Raw genomic sequence first — 17,288 nt, 5'->3', positions numbered from 1 at the left:
AATCTGCACATTTCTTTTTTATATTAGAGGAATAAGAACAAGTTAGTGTATAATCACACAAAGTAGTTTTCATGCCAGCACTGTTTATAATTTCACTAAGGGAGTAATCTAGAGCTATGCATTCATGACTGGTTCATATAATTTCTATGTATTCTCTAGTTTAGTGAATACATAAGGACTTTCATAGTCCCTATGTATCTTCTAAAGTAGGGAATACATAAGGACTGTGAAAGTCCCCCATTCCCCACTTACTGGGCAGCAGCCACAATGATCAACAATGATCTGTTTCTCCTGTCAACTGGAAAACAGCTATCCCATTATCCCTCGTGTGATTCATCTTCAGTGCACGAGAAGATTGCAGCAGGGTCCCTGCTTCTATGTCTCACAATGCAGATTGCTCATGCGAAGAGGTGGGAAATACAACAAAATCCAAAATGCACAAAAAAGCAATGCCTTTTTTGGACAACCAAAATGCAGAAAATACATTGCATGATGTATTTCCTGTTGTTTGGTTGGCCAATAACGATATCACTTTTGATGGATTTTTTTTTTTTTTTTGTATTTTGCTGCATGATCAGCATGGCTATCCTTGAATATATTTTTGGGAACAAGTGGTAACATCAGTCAGCTGCTTCCTCAGCGACAGGGGAACAGCCCCCTTTCAACTATTGTGGCCGCTGCTCAGTAAGTGGGGATTGCAGGGGGGGGAGGGGGGAGGAGAGTCAGGCCAGAAGACACTAAATAGCTAGTAAACTAATGTGGTTATATATTTCTGACTGCCTTGGTGCATTCTGGCCAAAATATTTAGGTGCAGATACATATTGTAAATGCCTGTTAAGTGCTTAGGGATGGTGAGAAAGATGTCCCTTTTTTTTCATTTTGTGTTGACAGAAGACCTATTCATAAATTCTTCACCATTCATAGGACAAAATGAAGAGTTAGGCAAAGCTTAATTGAATGGTTTCCACATTTTAAGCGACAAAGCTTCTTCACACAGGGGACCTTACAAACAATTCCATATTGGTTTCACTCAGCACTGAATTTTCCCAGTCTTAAATTTTATTTGTCTCATTTCTACATAAGCTTCTTACTTTAAAAAAAATCCACCCACATTTTCTTATGCATTTTCATGCACATTTCCCCTAATACCTGTGTTTCTGCATACATTTTTCTCCGTATACACCTTTGTGGTGAATGGTTTTCCTTATGTAATGCTTGTTATTCATATTAACATTAAAATATACATTTTTGTATTCAACATATATGCAGATTTTTTTGTTCAGAGATGAGATTCACAAAATGCTTGGTGGTATGATTTACTAAACAATAGCTGCATTCCAGTTTCCATAGTAATTTGTGAAGTGTGGATTTGGCAAATTCTCATCAAAATGTGAAGAAAACAAAAATCTCTAAGTGTGGTTGTACAGCCAGCCAAATGGTCAGCTCATTGTACATTGAGGAAGAGGAATGACAGCCTCTGGTAATACCTTCTCCATCAACACAAGGAACCTTGGGTGGAGGAATGTAATGAGCACATATTCCCATCCAAGGTATTGAAATATTAATTTAGTGGGTCACAAATTCTAGAATCCAACAGCTATCATTGCCACTAATTTCACTGGCTCTGGAATTCTGAGAGTTGGAGTCCAAAAATGTCCAAGCTGTCAATTTACCCCTATTTATTTTATTCTGTGAAAACATGAGAAAATCTGTCATGTGTACAAGTTAGTCAGGATCTTGAATCCTCCTTTCCTCCATAATTGAAAACTTGCATCGCTGAAGAGGCTTCTTGCGGATCAGAAAGGAATTTGGGGTGTTTGTGAAAAACAGTGAGTTTCTCTTGTTCCCTTATTACACAAGCACGTGAGTTACTGTGTTTCTTATGCACAAATTGAACCTTCATTTTCCTTTGTTGTGAGATGGTTGGGTTCCCTTACCTTTTGGGATCTTTAAAGTTAATATATGCAGCATAGTTCTGTGGCTTTGGGTCCTGACATTTCTCAAATAGGGATGAATAATATTTAGCTCAGTGCCCGGGACTCTGGTTTACTATAGTCATGCCTTTCTTTTCAGCGACCATTTATTTCAGTTGAACTCAATGCATGTCTTTGCATTTAAGCAGTCAAGGAATTCCAAACATTTATCATTCAGAATGGTGCCTGGTTCTTGTCTTCCTTGTGTGGCACAGCTTTTAACCCTGTATTAACTGACTAGAATATACTGGAATTAATTTGAAAACGTTGTTCCTTTTGTAATTAAGAGAGCTGAATAATTGTAATTAAGAGAATTGCACTTTGAGGTTGGATATACTTGGGTTTACATCACTCCTTAGCTAGCACATGAAAGTGATTATCTTTAAACATATCAATCAATAACTAGTAGATCCATGTCATTTTTGTGCAGCCACAAGTCTACCATACATTACAATAGTGTGGGTGGGGACAATCAGAGGGATGCTTGTTACTCCAGGATCCAGCCCCAGTTACCCCTCATTGGTTTATATCAAATTAATATCAAAAAGAGATGTTACAAGCAGATAGGCAAAGGGGGACAGTGCAGGAAAATCAGTCATACCATATTACATAATAAATCTGGATGGCTTAGCATGCGGGAGGCCTCAGCACTTAACTGTGATGATATCATCCAAGATTGGAATCAGCATAACCTCTTCACCTAGGAGTGTGATGGTGGATGCTGGACCTGGAAATTGCTTGCATACTACAGACAAAGGGAGTTTCCTTCTAGGAATGAAACTTTCTTTATCTGAGGACATGAGTGCCATTCTCCCATATCCCATTCCATTCTTCATCTCCGGGAAAGTAAGGCGCAGGACAGACCACCCCAAAAGGGCAGCCTGCCAGCAGCCTTCTTCCCTCTGGAGGGATGCCGCAGCCACCAGATCACACAGCATCCATCTGGAGGAAGAAGAACCTTGAAAAAATGGGCTCTTTTTGTGCTGTTCGGCAGATGTAATTAGTTCTCCAATGGCGCGTGTCATTTACGTTATAATGACAGCGCCTGTATGGATAGGACACTGCCATTGTAGCACTGCCACACCATGCTAGGGTTAGGGACCGTGAGGTTGCCGTGCGGTCCGCAACCCTAAAATCGGTGCCAGCACGACGCATTTGCGTGGTCTGTACTGCACCTAATTTAACTTCTGAAAAAACAAACATTTAACTCTGAAACACTGCCCCAGGACCCATGTCTTGCTATTAATATATGTGCCTGGACAATAACAATTCAATTTAGTTTTAAGCCAGACAGTACCTCTGTTCGATTTTAGCTGGACACCTCAGAAGCCATCTACCCCATGTGTTGCAGGTGGCTACTGAGCCATCCTCATTTCAGTAATCATGCAATTGGAGCTGTGCTTCAGGTTCAGTATAATAGTGCCTCTTTATAATCCTGCAACGTGCTGTTTTTTACTACCTTTGCATTGCTAGTTATTGTGTGTCTGAGAGAGTGTGTTTGCATATCTGGTAACTTCCCTTTCTTAGAAATACACTAAATTGATCTGGAATCTGTTTCTGGAGCTCTCTGGGTTTGGAGCCAATAGTCAAAAGATTAAGGTTCTGGGCTTTATGTTACCAAAGCTCTCTCACTACTTTCTATTGTGTTAAATCAATTTCCCCACTGAATACAATTATGAGTGCCCTGTCAGGACCCCTAGCAAATAGGTAACATGCCAATAAAGGTTTGTTGAGGTTCCCCATATTGTCCCTGCACTGTCATCTTGTTCTTGTTTTGCAGGAGGTTGCAAGGCTTTATGTTTTTGTTCATACTTTGGTTATCCACTTTTCCCAACATAATCACTCTTTAATATACTTTTCATAATTGACCTTCCCATTGACCCAAGTGTATTTGAGCATATTTTCCAAAGATACTTATTTTTACATTTGCACATTAATTTGTATACAATGCAAAGGGAGAAAAGGAAAAGGAAGCTAACACTTAAAAAAACAGTCCAAATTAAAAATATTTTTTCAAAAAGTTGCAAACACTGGACATTCAGAATGGCACAGCATATTTCTATGCAACCACAAGAGAAGCAACAAAGCATTCAAGTTATGCAGAAAGTCCAGAAGGGAGTTTTTATTAGATGAAGAACTGGGTAGGGTTTTTTCCCCTTTTCTTTTGATGCAGTATTGTCTCCAAAGTATATTTGGTCTGCTTTGCTTCAATGTGCCTTTTTCTGGTTGTTTCTCTTTTACCACAACTTTGGCACACACAAAATGCTATCACTGCATGCTGGTTTAATGCTGAGGGTGGAATGTGAAAAAGTTAAATTTTGATTACAGCCCCAAGAATACCAGTGGCCACATTTGCTGAAGGACTTTGGAAACTGTTGTCTAAAACAGTAACTTTTTCATGTTCTAGTTGAGAATTTAACTGCTTGGGTGTCAAAAGCATGACTAAGGAGCTACTGTGAATACAGAACAATTACCTAAATTTACTCATCCATAACTGTTTCATATTCACAATTGTTATTCAGTCACAATTTTGACACTATTGCCATGATTGTAACTCCCCCCACAAAACCCTCTGATCTCCAGAGTTGCAGTCCAATGCTCAAATGACTACACCACGATATTTTGGTTTGCCGTAGGGCCTCCATAAGTCAGGAACAACTTGAAATAGCACACCACGAACAATGAGACATTTAGTGAAATATACTTAATGAAGGAGCTGATAAAAAAGTTTATAAACATTTGCTGTAATTCTGCATCATTAGGCTTTCAGTTGTATCTTGTTTTTACCTTGTGGTAAAAGAGTTCCCCATCAGGAGAAAGGCATGATAGATATTTAAAAATAAAATAAAATCACAGTAATCTAACACTAAAAACACTCATTTTCAGTTAAAACTGTCTATGGGTGCAGTCACATCTCCGAGGGGGAAAAAAGCCTGGATTCTACAAATCCATTTACTTACAGTACACAAAAAGGTGCAAAATGAAACTGTTCCTTATGTGCGGTGGCTAATTTGAAATCCAATCCAGCATCACTTAACTGTTTTGATCTCGAGGCCCCTTTCAGGAACACCTGCAGCTTATATTGCACACATTTCCATTCAGAACAATCTGTAAAATTGTTATAGTGTAGTCCCGTACCATGTCACATTGTGGCAGTACCTTTGATCCCTGCCCTTGGGAAAGATTTCTTCATGGGGGTGGCAGCAGCACCAGCAGCTGTAAATACAAAAGTTAATACTATTGAGGTATTGAATTTCCCATTTATTTTGCTGGCTGAAGGCAGAGGACTGTACTGCATTTCCCATAAAGCTGGCTTTCAAGTCTGTGAAGTTTGAAGATAATCTAGTAAATGAATGGCTTTAGATACCTTTTTCAGTGGTGGCAGAAAAGGGGAAACACCTTCTGGTACTTTTTAAAACTATTGACACTTAGCTGCTAAATTGTGTGTGTGTGTGTGTGTGTGTGTGTGTGTGTGAAATTAGGTTTTTGATGTGAAGACATTCATGTTGCACTTACTGAGACTTCTTTCACAAACTGATGCATTTTTAATACTTGTGATGCATTTCAGAGATGAAAATACATGCATAAACCCCTGCATGCACATTTGCATGGTCTACACATCTAAAAATGCATGCAATTCCAACATGTATTTTAATAATGCACAGAAACATCTGTGTTCTTAAAAAATCCATACATATTAAGTTTTTTACACGCCTATACCCACAAATACAGATGTGTGTGTCTAATGCAAGGTACCAAAGTTTGGGGTGATGGTGAGATTTCAGTGCATGTAACTCAAAATATAAGCCCTCCTGCTCAAATAGATTTGATTTTGATCCAGCCCTGTTTGAGGTGGGCTTGCCTTCCTTGATAGTCCCCACAAACCCAGGACCCATAGATGTTATACAATTGTTGTTGTGTGCCATCAAATAGTTTCTGACTTATGGCGACCCTCATGGGATTTTCTTGCCAAGTTTCTTCAGAGGTATTTTCCATTCTCTTCCTCTGAGGCTGAGAGAGTGTGACTTGCCCAAAGTCACCCCGTGGGTTTCCATGGCTGAATCCTGGTCTTCCAGAATCATAGTCCAACACTCAAAGCACTACGCTACACTGGCTTTCAATACAGTTATACCGCTAACATTCCATTTAGTTGCCATAGTTCTATCCTATGGAATCCTGCAATCTGTAGTTTGGTGGGGCTCTGGAGTACTCCAGTTGAGAATTCTAAATGCCTTTCTCTAAACTGCAAATCCCAGCAATCCATAGGATGGACCCATGGTGGTTAAAATGCAGTGCTATAATTCTGTGGTCTGACTGGGCCCCAATCTTCACCATTGCTTTCTTTAAAAAAAACAACAAAACACCCCTCCCTAATTTTTGTGGCTATACCACAGGAGAGGTATTGCAGAGACTCTGACAAGATTCATTTTTCACTATTCTCCAGTGTCAACCAAAATCCTTACCTACCTGCTACCACTTTCCTTTCTGTCCCATAACAATTTTTAGCATTTGAGAAAGGTCGAGAGGACTTGCAGAAGGGAGGGCAGTGTGAGAAAACAGTAACTGGGGCTTTCAAAAAAGGAAGACTGATGCCATTTGAGCATTCAACTAGAACACTAGAAAAGCCCAGTTCATTTGGAGACCAGCTAAGGGAGCTCACATATACCTAGATGCCATGGGAACAGTCTTCAAAGTTGCCATTGAGTTCAATAGCCTATGGAAACTATCACTAAAAATGTGAACCAGAAATGCATGCAGCCGCACTCACAGTGACAATGTGGCAACTTTATGGTTTTAGCTGCACATATCACAACTATGGAGCTCACAGAAGCTGAGACTCATGAATTTCTGGTGATGAATAGATGATTACAAAGAACAAAAATTAAATAAATCCATTGATCCAGCTTTTCTTTCAAAATAAGTCCAATGAGTAGGAACCACATTTTATCTCTTTCCTTATGAAAACAGTTACATAAATTGGCATGTTTTAATTGGTGTTGAGCTGAAATTCTGTAAGAAAAACATTTGACTCGACAAGGGGAGCATGCATTTCACCATTCTCCTTCCATATCTGAAATATGATTTTGGAGATGAAACTGCAAAAAGTGTCATTGCTAATGGGCATGAGTTGGTTGGTTTTAGCTGCCCTGGCTGCAAAAGTTGTTATTGCTGGCAGGCAGGAATTGAATTCTGCTTTTGTTGGTTGGTGTGTTATTGTTGATATTGTTATTTTGCAGTGTGAACTCTACTAGAACACAGTCTGAGGAGGAGGGGGGTCACAGCTGAGTGGAGCTGAGCCACTGGCTTAGTTTGGATGGAGTTAGCAGCACTAGTGCTATGTAAGTGCTCTCATTCTCTTGTGAGTAGGAGCTCATGGACATGATCAAAGAGGCATGAATGGTAAACAAGCTCCATGTGTGACCTAAAACATATGTGTCATGTTTGTTTAGAGCAGAACAATCTCTCCTGGAATAGGAACAGAGAAGAATACTTTTAGCATTGAAGAAGACTATGAAATGAAGAAACAAACACTTGGAATAATGCAAGCCACAGAGGAAGAACTGTCTGGAACAATGTTGTGTCTGAACTCCTATGAGCCATAGGAACAGAAATGGCAGTTGCATAGCCTTGGAGGGTTCTGTAGGTTGAAAGATTTCTACAACTTCCCAGTGGAGAAAAAGATAGTGGTGATCATAATTAAATCTCTACTGTGGAAGACAGATGCAGCGGTGTGTGGAACTGACAGTATATCTGCTGCCTTCCTTGTGCAAGTATCCATAATATGGCACAAAGATTGCCAAGACTCATCAAACTTACTGGCCATAACCTTTTCTTTATGATCCGTATAGGAACTAATGATAGTATCAGACACAATTTTTAGTATAACTGACTATGAGATTCTGGGTAAAAAGCTGAAGGACATAGAGGCATTGATTCATTTCTGCACAGTTCTTCTGTTGAAGGTAATGGCACAGAAGTTGGCAGGGAGGATATTGCAGATGAACAACTGGTCAGATGATGTCAACAGGAAATATTCAACTTTTTAGACCATAGACTTCTATGGAAAGGGACATCTGGCTAGAGAAAAGTTTCACCTCACAGTGGTGGATAAGAAGATGTTTGCAAGCTTGGAATCCAAAATGGAATGGATCCAAATAATCAGATTCATCTGATAATGCTGTCCTTGTGGAATTTATTGTGGAAACAACCTTTTATGAAAATTAAGATTAGAAACTGTTCAGCAGTTAACCTGGGTGGTGTGATACCTGCTTTGTTTACAGGAATTAGAACATGGCTGTCTTTTAGGGAAGTACAGTATTTACAACCTCTGCCAGGTTATGGCCAGTTGTCTTGATGACGTTCAGCAAACTCTCTGGACATTTCATGGATCCCATGTCCATGTCTTCCCTTTTCAGTTCTTGTCAGAATGGTATGAACATGGCTGTAACATGTAAGTGACTCAGCCAAGCAACTTGTCTGCATCACCAGTTTCAATAAATTCATCCATAAAAACTGGACAACTGGTTGCCCCAGTGAACTCATCAGAATTCACCCCTAGTGTGAACCCCAAGGTGCAAGCAGTTTTTTTTTTCTGTATTGCTCACTACTCTGGCTGACAATCACTTAAACACTTGAAACAATTCCACACCCAACAACAGGTTTTTGCATCATCTTCCTCCTGTAAGATTTGTGATTGGCCTCTTCCTTTTACCTTGTTTAGAGTGGGGTTCAGGGACCCCTTTGAGATTCTGATGAAAGTTAGAGACCTCCTACCTCGAAACACACACACACACACACACACACACACACACACACACACACACACAGTATTCATATACTTTATTTTATTGTCCTAGAAATGGATTTCCTTCACATAGACTAGTCTGGAATGGGGGCGGGGGGGGGGGGAAATCATGCTTCAAACAAACACATTTTTACCTTGAAACTCAAACTGAAAAGAAAAATACAAAGTAATGGAACACAGTGCCAAAACATTTTGTACCCAGTTCATAGATCCCCTGCTGCAGCAATTGTACTCTTGAAGCTAGTGCTCTGTGCCCTCCAGTTCTCTTTTATTCTGAGGTTGTTGCTGGAAAATACCAAGTAGGCAGATCACTTTTCTGCCCTCAGGCTAAGAGCCCCAGAAAGAAGCCCTTCAGTCTTTTGCTTCTGACCCAAGCCAGTTCCAGCTATATACCTGAAAGGAGTGGAGAAAGATGGCTCAATTCAGTACTCTCACTTAGAAGGAAATGCTTGAATGCTGCTTAGTGAATTGTTACACATGAGGCAGTGCCAATAAAGCAACATTCATTCAGTTCTTTCTTTTTTTTTAATGATGAGGCTAGCAAATAATTTGGGTTTTGAATTATATGAAACAATAGTGTATTAATTATGATAAGTGGCTATATGTCTTCAGTAGATACATAATAATTAAAAAGAGAGAGAGCTAGGGATAGTGGTATTTATAGAATGCTTTCAGAGCAAGTGCCAACTTTCATCCTCAGGCACTGTGGCCTTTAATAACCTGCTTGAATACAGACATAGTTCTGAAGTCTAGACTTTGTATTTTTTTTTTCTTGGTGAACTTCAAGCACCCATTTATTATCAGCTTTCTAGTTATAGCTTTTTGTTCTACATGGGCATATTATACAGCTTGGTTCCTTTGATATGAAACTGTTTGTTTACACAGTGCTTTCTACCAACTCTGGCTATGCACCAAGGAATGTGTTTCTGAGCTGAAATCTGTCTGAAACATTTTCCCTTTGTCTTACTTTAACCTAAGAATCCTTTAAAAGAATCTTTTAAAGAATATCATATCAAAAAATTTGAAACTGAAATTCCTATTACCAAAATAGTTTTGTCCTATAATCTTCAAGTAGATCATTTCCCCAAGAAGTCATGTTATCTAAAGTTAAATAGGAATAGTATATTTATAGAGGGCCAAGATGAACAACACCTGGTATCCTGTTTCTGTATTTGTTGGATGAATTGTTAAAGGGTGGTCTGGAATTTGGGAAAATAGTTGTGTAGTGGTAAACCCATTATCTGTTCCTCCCTCATAACTTCAGTGTGTGCCCTTTGCCAGAACATTAGGTGAAGGAGGTACATGGCGTTGCTCCCATGCCACTAACATCACACAAGGACTGATCCACCACTATTGAATTGACCATGAATATCATTCTACTGTACAACAAACTGTCTGTCCCTCAAGTCTGCTGTTTTTGGTGCTATATATTATCGCCTTAAGTCTGTACCCATTTATGCAGATGGATCCTTGAGCTACTTGCACTAATATCACTCTGTATCTAGCATACAGTGTTGTTCACAGCACATTTTTAAAATGCCAGTATCTTTACATGTTCTTGTTGTTGTGTGCCTTAAAGTCAGTTCAGATGTATGGTGACCCTAAGGTGAATCTATCATGGGGTTTTCTTGGCAAGATTTGTTCAGAGGAGGTTTGCCATTGCCACATACCAAACAATAATCACATTTATACTATGGGTGTGGGTGGGCAGTAGATCTCACTGCCAAATTTATTTTTCCTTTTTTAATTGAACTTCTTGTTCCATACCAAATTTTCTTTTATCTGTCATGTGATAAGATAGCAACACCAACATAAATTTCTTGCAATATTTCAGTATGGTATCTTGTAATATTTCAGAATGAAGGTGTAGATTTCCTGATCTATTCCTTTGTTGTTCTTTCAGTTTGCACATTGACGGAATATGTGGAAAAAGTATTTTAGGCCATGATTTGCAACACAATTCATTTTGTGCCTTGTTTTAAAGCTATGTAGTGGTTGAACACCTCCATATTTAAAGACTTGATACAATTATGGCACCTTATCAATACTGTGTCTTAGGTTCTGTCTCAGGAGAAAGGTAAGATATGTTGTAATTATAAGATACAGTGCTTTATCAGTATTTTATATGCACATAAGCTATGAAGGAGAGGACAAAGGAACTGAGAAATTTAGCAAATTTGGGATGCAGAAACTAAAAATGGGAGAAAGAAGGTTTCCAATTTGTGAAGATGACTCTTGAGACCATCTCCGGCAAAGTCTGCACTTCAGAAATAGTTAGGGTTGACACCATAGCCATGGCTCAATGCTATGGAATTCTGGGAATTGTAGTTTATTATGGCACCAGAGTTCTCTGACAGAGAAGGCTAAATGTTTCACAAAACTACAGTTCCCAGAATTCCATAGTATTGAGCCATGAATAAGTTAAAGTGGTGTTGAACTGGATTATTTCTGCAGTGTGGACAGCCCCTCTGTGTGAGAAACCTGATCCACCATATTAAACAGATCAAATTGTACCATAATTATTAAAAATGGTTATCTTATTTTCAAGAAGAGTGTTGTGTGAAATACATCAACACTCATATTCATCAGTGGAACTTGTCATGGACCTTCCTGATTTGTGTGATTGTGTAAGTACTATTCTGGGGGATTTGGAGGCTATTTGGGCCTGATCTTTGCATCCTCTTTAAAGAATTTCTAATGATGAGGGTTTCCAATGTGATTTCAAATTATTTCTGGCTCCCTTTTCAGTTTCATAGCAGCATTTCCTTCATTTTTGAAAAGGCCATTGGTCCCTTAAGTTTACATTCTAAGCTATGCAGAAATACACCCTCCCCCAGTATTTCAGGAACCAATCCAATGAAGACTGAGAGCACTTAGTGGTGATGGAGTGCTGACTGAGGGGCGTACAAACAGCCCCTAAAAGGTGGCATGCAGCTGCCCCTTCTTCACCCGGATCTGGGATGCGGCAACATCACACCACAGCCCCCATCTGGCCTTCCGAGGACACAGACAGGAGCCGCACAAAGCAGCTCCTTTTTGCGCCCTCTAAAGGATGCCATAGCCACGGCAGGACAGCTGCATGGCACCCCTTTGGTGCTGTGTCATTTAGATGCAGCACCAGAGGTGCATCATGATGCTGCGCGCCATCTGGAGCGGCATGCAGCATCATGATGCCCTGGGGGCGGAGTCAGGGCATGTGTTGTCAGGATGTTGTGCCCTGACTCTGCCCACAGGCCAGCCTTTGAGGCTGATCTCTATAGGTTCTCACTCTTCAGCAGAAACATAATGGAAAAAATAAAGGCTGGCAGAAGAAGAGAGTAATCTGAGATATGGCCTGAGTGGCAGAATTCCACAATGCAACATGGGTTGCCATTCCTACCTGTGTATGCTCTTTTCAGAGTCCTTTGAGTGGGATTTACACATGCATGGTAATTAGTTGCAGGCCAGTCAGTTTTGATTTGAGTTTCCTTTTATATCAAAGGCAGAATTTCTTTTGAAGACAGAAACATAACAATCCCTCATCATTACTTGCTACCAAACATATGGGGAGGCAATTTCCTTTACATTCCCACCCTTCCCCATATTAATTTTGCTTCCCCTTATTTTATGGTCTGAGTTGCACATTATTGGGCAACTGAGCATCTTTTAAAGAATTATCTTCTCTGGTCCAAATCACACTGCAGAAATAATCCAGTTTTAGACTGCTTGAAAAGCCCAGGCTCAGTGCTAGGGAATCTTGGGAACTGTAGTTTATTGTGGCACCAGAGTTCTCTGACAGCAAAGACCAAATGTTTCACAAAACTAAAGTTCCCAGAATTCCCTAGTATTGAGCCAGGGCAGTTAAAGTGGTCTGAAACTGGATTATTTCTGCAGTGTGTTTTGGACCGCTCCACATTAGCTCATAAGAAATTTTCAAAAATCCACAGCAGGACTTTCCCCTCTTCTTGCTGCCGAAAAAGTCTGTTTCACTTCAGGATCTTTCACTTTAACATTTACATACAGTCGGCCCTTCTTATACACTGATTTTTTATACATGGATTCAAGCATCCACGCTTTGAAAATGTTCCAAAAATTATAAATTTCAAATATCAAACCTTGATTTTCCATTTTTTATAAGGGACACCATTTTGCTATGTCATTATATTTAATGGGACTTGAGCATCCATGAATTTTGTTATTCACGGGGGATCTTGGAACCAAACCCCAGCATATAACAAGGGTCCACTGTATCTGTGTATGGTAGCACTTAGCACTGGTGATCTGTAATGTAAGTTTCAGGCAACGTAAGAACATACATTCCACACAGCTTTCTCTTTTCATTTCAGTGACTGAAGAGGTCACCATTTTCCAGAGTCAATACAGTTTGAATTTATTGCCAAAAATAAATAAATAAATGCACCTTCAAATGTTATTTAAAAAGCTAGGATTCCTTGCCAGTAATTTTTACTTTGGTTAAAAGCAGGAACTACATTCCAATCATTCCGAATTCTTGAATAGCTAAATGTTACCCAGGAGCAACATTGTAGGATAGAAGTAGCTGTTGATTTATAATTGATGTGCAAAATTGCAAAAGGAGATGTAGAGTGCACATTTTTCCTCTTGCTGAAATGAGCTTTACAAACTAACAGCTGATATGAGAAATGCCTTAAAATTATTATCTTTGTCACTCCAAAAACCATATTATATATATACCAAAAAACAGACCTGTTGTAGGCATTGGGTGCCATTGACCTTTTGCCTTCCTTAACATAAACTTCAATACTGCTAAGAGAGGTTAAGAAAGACATTATAACTTCTTTAACTGAATTTCAAAATCATTACTGTGGCAAGACCTTTGTTAGGACATCCAAAAAAGTGTAAAATGCTGAGTCAAACTTTGAGGCAAGATAAAAGCAAATCAAACAGAGATTTTGCCTGCTGAAGAGATTTGTTGATCTCCACAGCTTGTACACTTTTGTGCTTCCTTGGTTGGCCTAGTAAAAGTAATATCAAAATATTTGATCAATTGATTGGTTGGTTTATTGATATCCCACCTTTCTCACAACATGCGACCAAAGTGGCTTACAATATGGAGTTGGAGTTGTTTTACCTCCAGCCAAGTTGTCTACCAATGTTGTTTTTGCTTCAGCTGAAAATCATCAGTATCATGAGAACAGCTTGTTGACTGGTAAATAGTCTGCAGTCTCTGTCCTTGTAGTGTATGAACTAGTGTCATGAAAAATATGTTAGCACATCATTGCTTTATACACTGATATGTCTTCAGGTAGTTAAACTCGTTGACCCACTGAAACTACTTAAAGAAAATGGAAGTGTTATCTTTACTTTAAAAAAACATGCTGCAAGCAAGAACTGACATGCAACAGACAATTTTAGGAAAGCCATTCAAACAGTAATTTAACATACTACAGAGCATATGTTAAAGAAGCTATTAACAAGTTAAAGACACCGTGGAAGATCTGAAACTCCAGAGCCTTCTTTTTCTCATTTGTTTCCAGCAATTCTAAGGTGCATAAAAGTTTGGGAAATTACATTACAGTATATTATGACTGCCAGTAGAAATGTTTACACATATGCTCCATGAGCAATTTTCTTCCATTCTGCTTCTCTTAATATTCTATGGGTTCACTCTTTCTGCATTCCACTCTTCCAGAATTTAGATTTAACTGGATGCTCTTAAATTAATGAATAAATCCTGTAATTGGAGCATGCACAAATTTGCTGAAACTTTCCGTTATTTCTGCTCATTTGCAGTTCCTCTGCACCTCAATATTATCCACATAGATTTGTTTACTGGTAAAAGCACAACCTTGATACAATGTTAGCTATGACAGCATTTGCCTTTTTCTGCATATATATATATTTTAATTTATGTGCATATTTAGGTCCTGTGCATTAGTGAAACACAGGAAAAGAACCTCGATCTAAGAGACTAAGGCAGTTTACAGACTGCCCTTTTGGGGTGGCCTTTTCCCGCCCCTTTCCCCGCCAGATCAGGGCCTCAGCTGCTACAGCGGCAGCCTCTGAGGCCCCGATCCGCCGCTTTCCAGGCTTTCCTGCAGCCTGGAAAGGTGTGTCCTTGGGGCTTCATGCCCAAAGACACCTGACAGCAGCGGGGACGAAGAGAAAGGGGCCGTGACACAAACCTGGAAGAAGCTTCATTTCGGAGCTCCTTCCGGCACCGTGGAAAGAGCACCCCAGGCGCCCTCGCGTGGTGCCAGGATGTCACTTACGTGCCTCTCTGTTTGGAGGTGGCATGGTCGTGATGTCCCAAAGGAGGCGCCCATGTAGAATGGGCGGCACCATTTTGTATGTACTAGGTACGTACTAGGGTTAGGGCGTCTGGAAAGGACGCCCTTTCCTAACCCTAGTACGTACCTAGTACATACTTTTTGCGCATCTGTAACGCGCCTAAGATAATTAAAATTAATTCATTAGCAATCTTGCTTTCTCACATTAATAAAGTGAAAGTTGTGGCAAACTATGTAAACAAAGTGGGCTTAATGCAATGGTGCACTGTCTGCTATAATGTACATTTCTTCTTTCCCCCTTTCACTGCAGCCCTGTGCACCAGCCAAAAGCTAGCTCCATATAGTTTCTCAGTCATTCATTGGATCATATGGGAGGCTGTAGAGGGTTAAGGGAATCACTCCTCCTGGTTGTGCCACCAGAAATCCAGCACTGGATCCTTCCCAATATACAAAATCTGGAACAATTGGGAATTCCTAATTAGAATTGCTGAGTCAGGAACATACCAGGCTTTAGGATTCAACTAACAAAACCAGAGATCTTGCAATGTCAATAAGTTCAATATATGTAACATCAACCACAGTTGTTCAGTGTATATATTTCAAACAACAAACTTGATGTCTGCCAAATGAGATAAAGTTTATCTTGTTGGAAAGCTTCCCAGGTTCTGTGCTTAAACAGAAGAAAAGTTTTCCCACTTCTGTTTTTAACACCTTTGTAACACATTGCTTTTAACAACATATGGGAGTTACAGTCTAAAAAAAGTTTTCAGATATTTCTGCTTTGAACCAAGAAGTGAACTTCACCCATTTTCCTAAATACATTTTTAACATTACATAAGTAGCACAACTAAAGGCACTGGCAGAGGGAGAGAAGGAGACATTTAGCCAGAGTTTGGGAAGAATACAAAACAGAAACCAGGGAAGAGTAAGGATGGACTACTAAAAAGGAAGAAAATGAGTGCAGGTAGGAGAGAAATAAAATCAGTTTATGGAGAAAAGACTCAAATGTCTAAGCAGAGCTGAACATAAAAGACATTTACACTGTGCTTTTTGCTAACAGTGGAGATTATCACATTAGGGATGAGGCGTCATTGTCTTGCACTTGACCCAGCAGGGAAGCACAAGTGAAAGTGATCTTGTGAATCACCGTCTCTCGCAAGTGCGCTGAACCCATTATTCAGCTGCTCAGGAAGTGAGAGTGAAAGTGATTGCACAAATCACTTTCACATGAAAGCAGGCTGAAAAGCGCTATCAGGTGTCAGCTGAAAGTGATTTCAGCCATCATTTCCAGTCTTTTGTCAAAATGAAAGAACCCATTATTAAAAAGATGGCTGAAAGCACTTTCAGCTGATGCCTGATAACACTTTTCAGCCCACTTTCATGTGAAAGTGATTTGCACAATCACTTTCACTAAGGTCACAGATGGGATAAGGATAGGGAATGATCTCCTCCCTATCCTATCCTGTGTGAAAGTCTCCAATGGTGTAACCCACATTTGGCTCAGCAAGAAAAGAAAAGTGACTGATTTCAGTTATTTATGGTAGGATAAGGCAGTTGGGAACAGAACCGGTAATGTTCATAAGCTAGCAGCAGTCATAATGTACCATTGACCACTTTCTCATGGAGTCCTGGTGCCAAATGCAGTTTAGCAAGCTTTGCAATGGAGAAGAGGAATAAAAGGAGGCAGGAGGATACCCTGCAGAATCTACAGAGTAGCCACTCTGAAGCACCTAGCAGTCGAGGGTGTTCACAGTCTACAGTGAGAAATCTTGTTTTCTTTAAAGGACAGTGCTTTTGCCCCAAGGTTCCTCTCCTCAACCTGAAGCACATGCCAAAGGGGTCAGGTCTTGAGAAACGGGAGTCCTGTATGCAATGCAGAGATCCTCCTTCAGAAATAAGACCACATAATTCTAAAATCATGGGAGATTAAAATCAGGAGAGAAATTCAGCATTTCTTATATTATTTTTCATCCCTCCTGGCTGTATTCAACAACTTGATTTGATATACATGTTAAGTATATGCTATCTTCATATACTTAACAGTGTTTCAGAATTTTTGTTGAAACATTACTTCTGTTGGGGTGGCTCAAGATGTGTCACACAGCCTTTTGACCATATAATGTAGTGCCAGTGTCCTTTTTAAACCCCTTGCTTCAAATAGTACTCTGATTTCCATGTTATTTAATTACAAATGTAGAACAAAAGCCAGATTTGACAGATAAAAGCCACCTCCAAACTTCTGAGAGTTAATTTTGCTGACTT

This window comes from Sceloporus occidentalis, unplaced genomic scaffold, assembly GCF_023333645.1.
Source record: "Sceloporus occidentalis isolate IW3139 unplaced genomic scaffold, rSceOcc1.0.p SCAF_5, whole genome shotgun sequence".
In the NCBI taxonomy this organism is placed as follows: domain Eukaryota; kingdom Metazoa; phylum Chordata; class Lepidosauria; order Squamata; family Phrynosomatidae; genus Sceloporus; species Sceloporus occidentalis.
Note: the sequence above shows the minus strand (reverse complement) of the source record.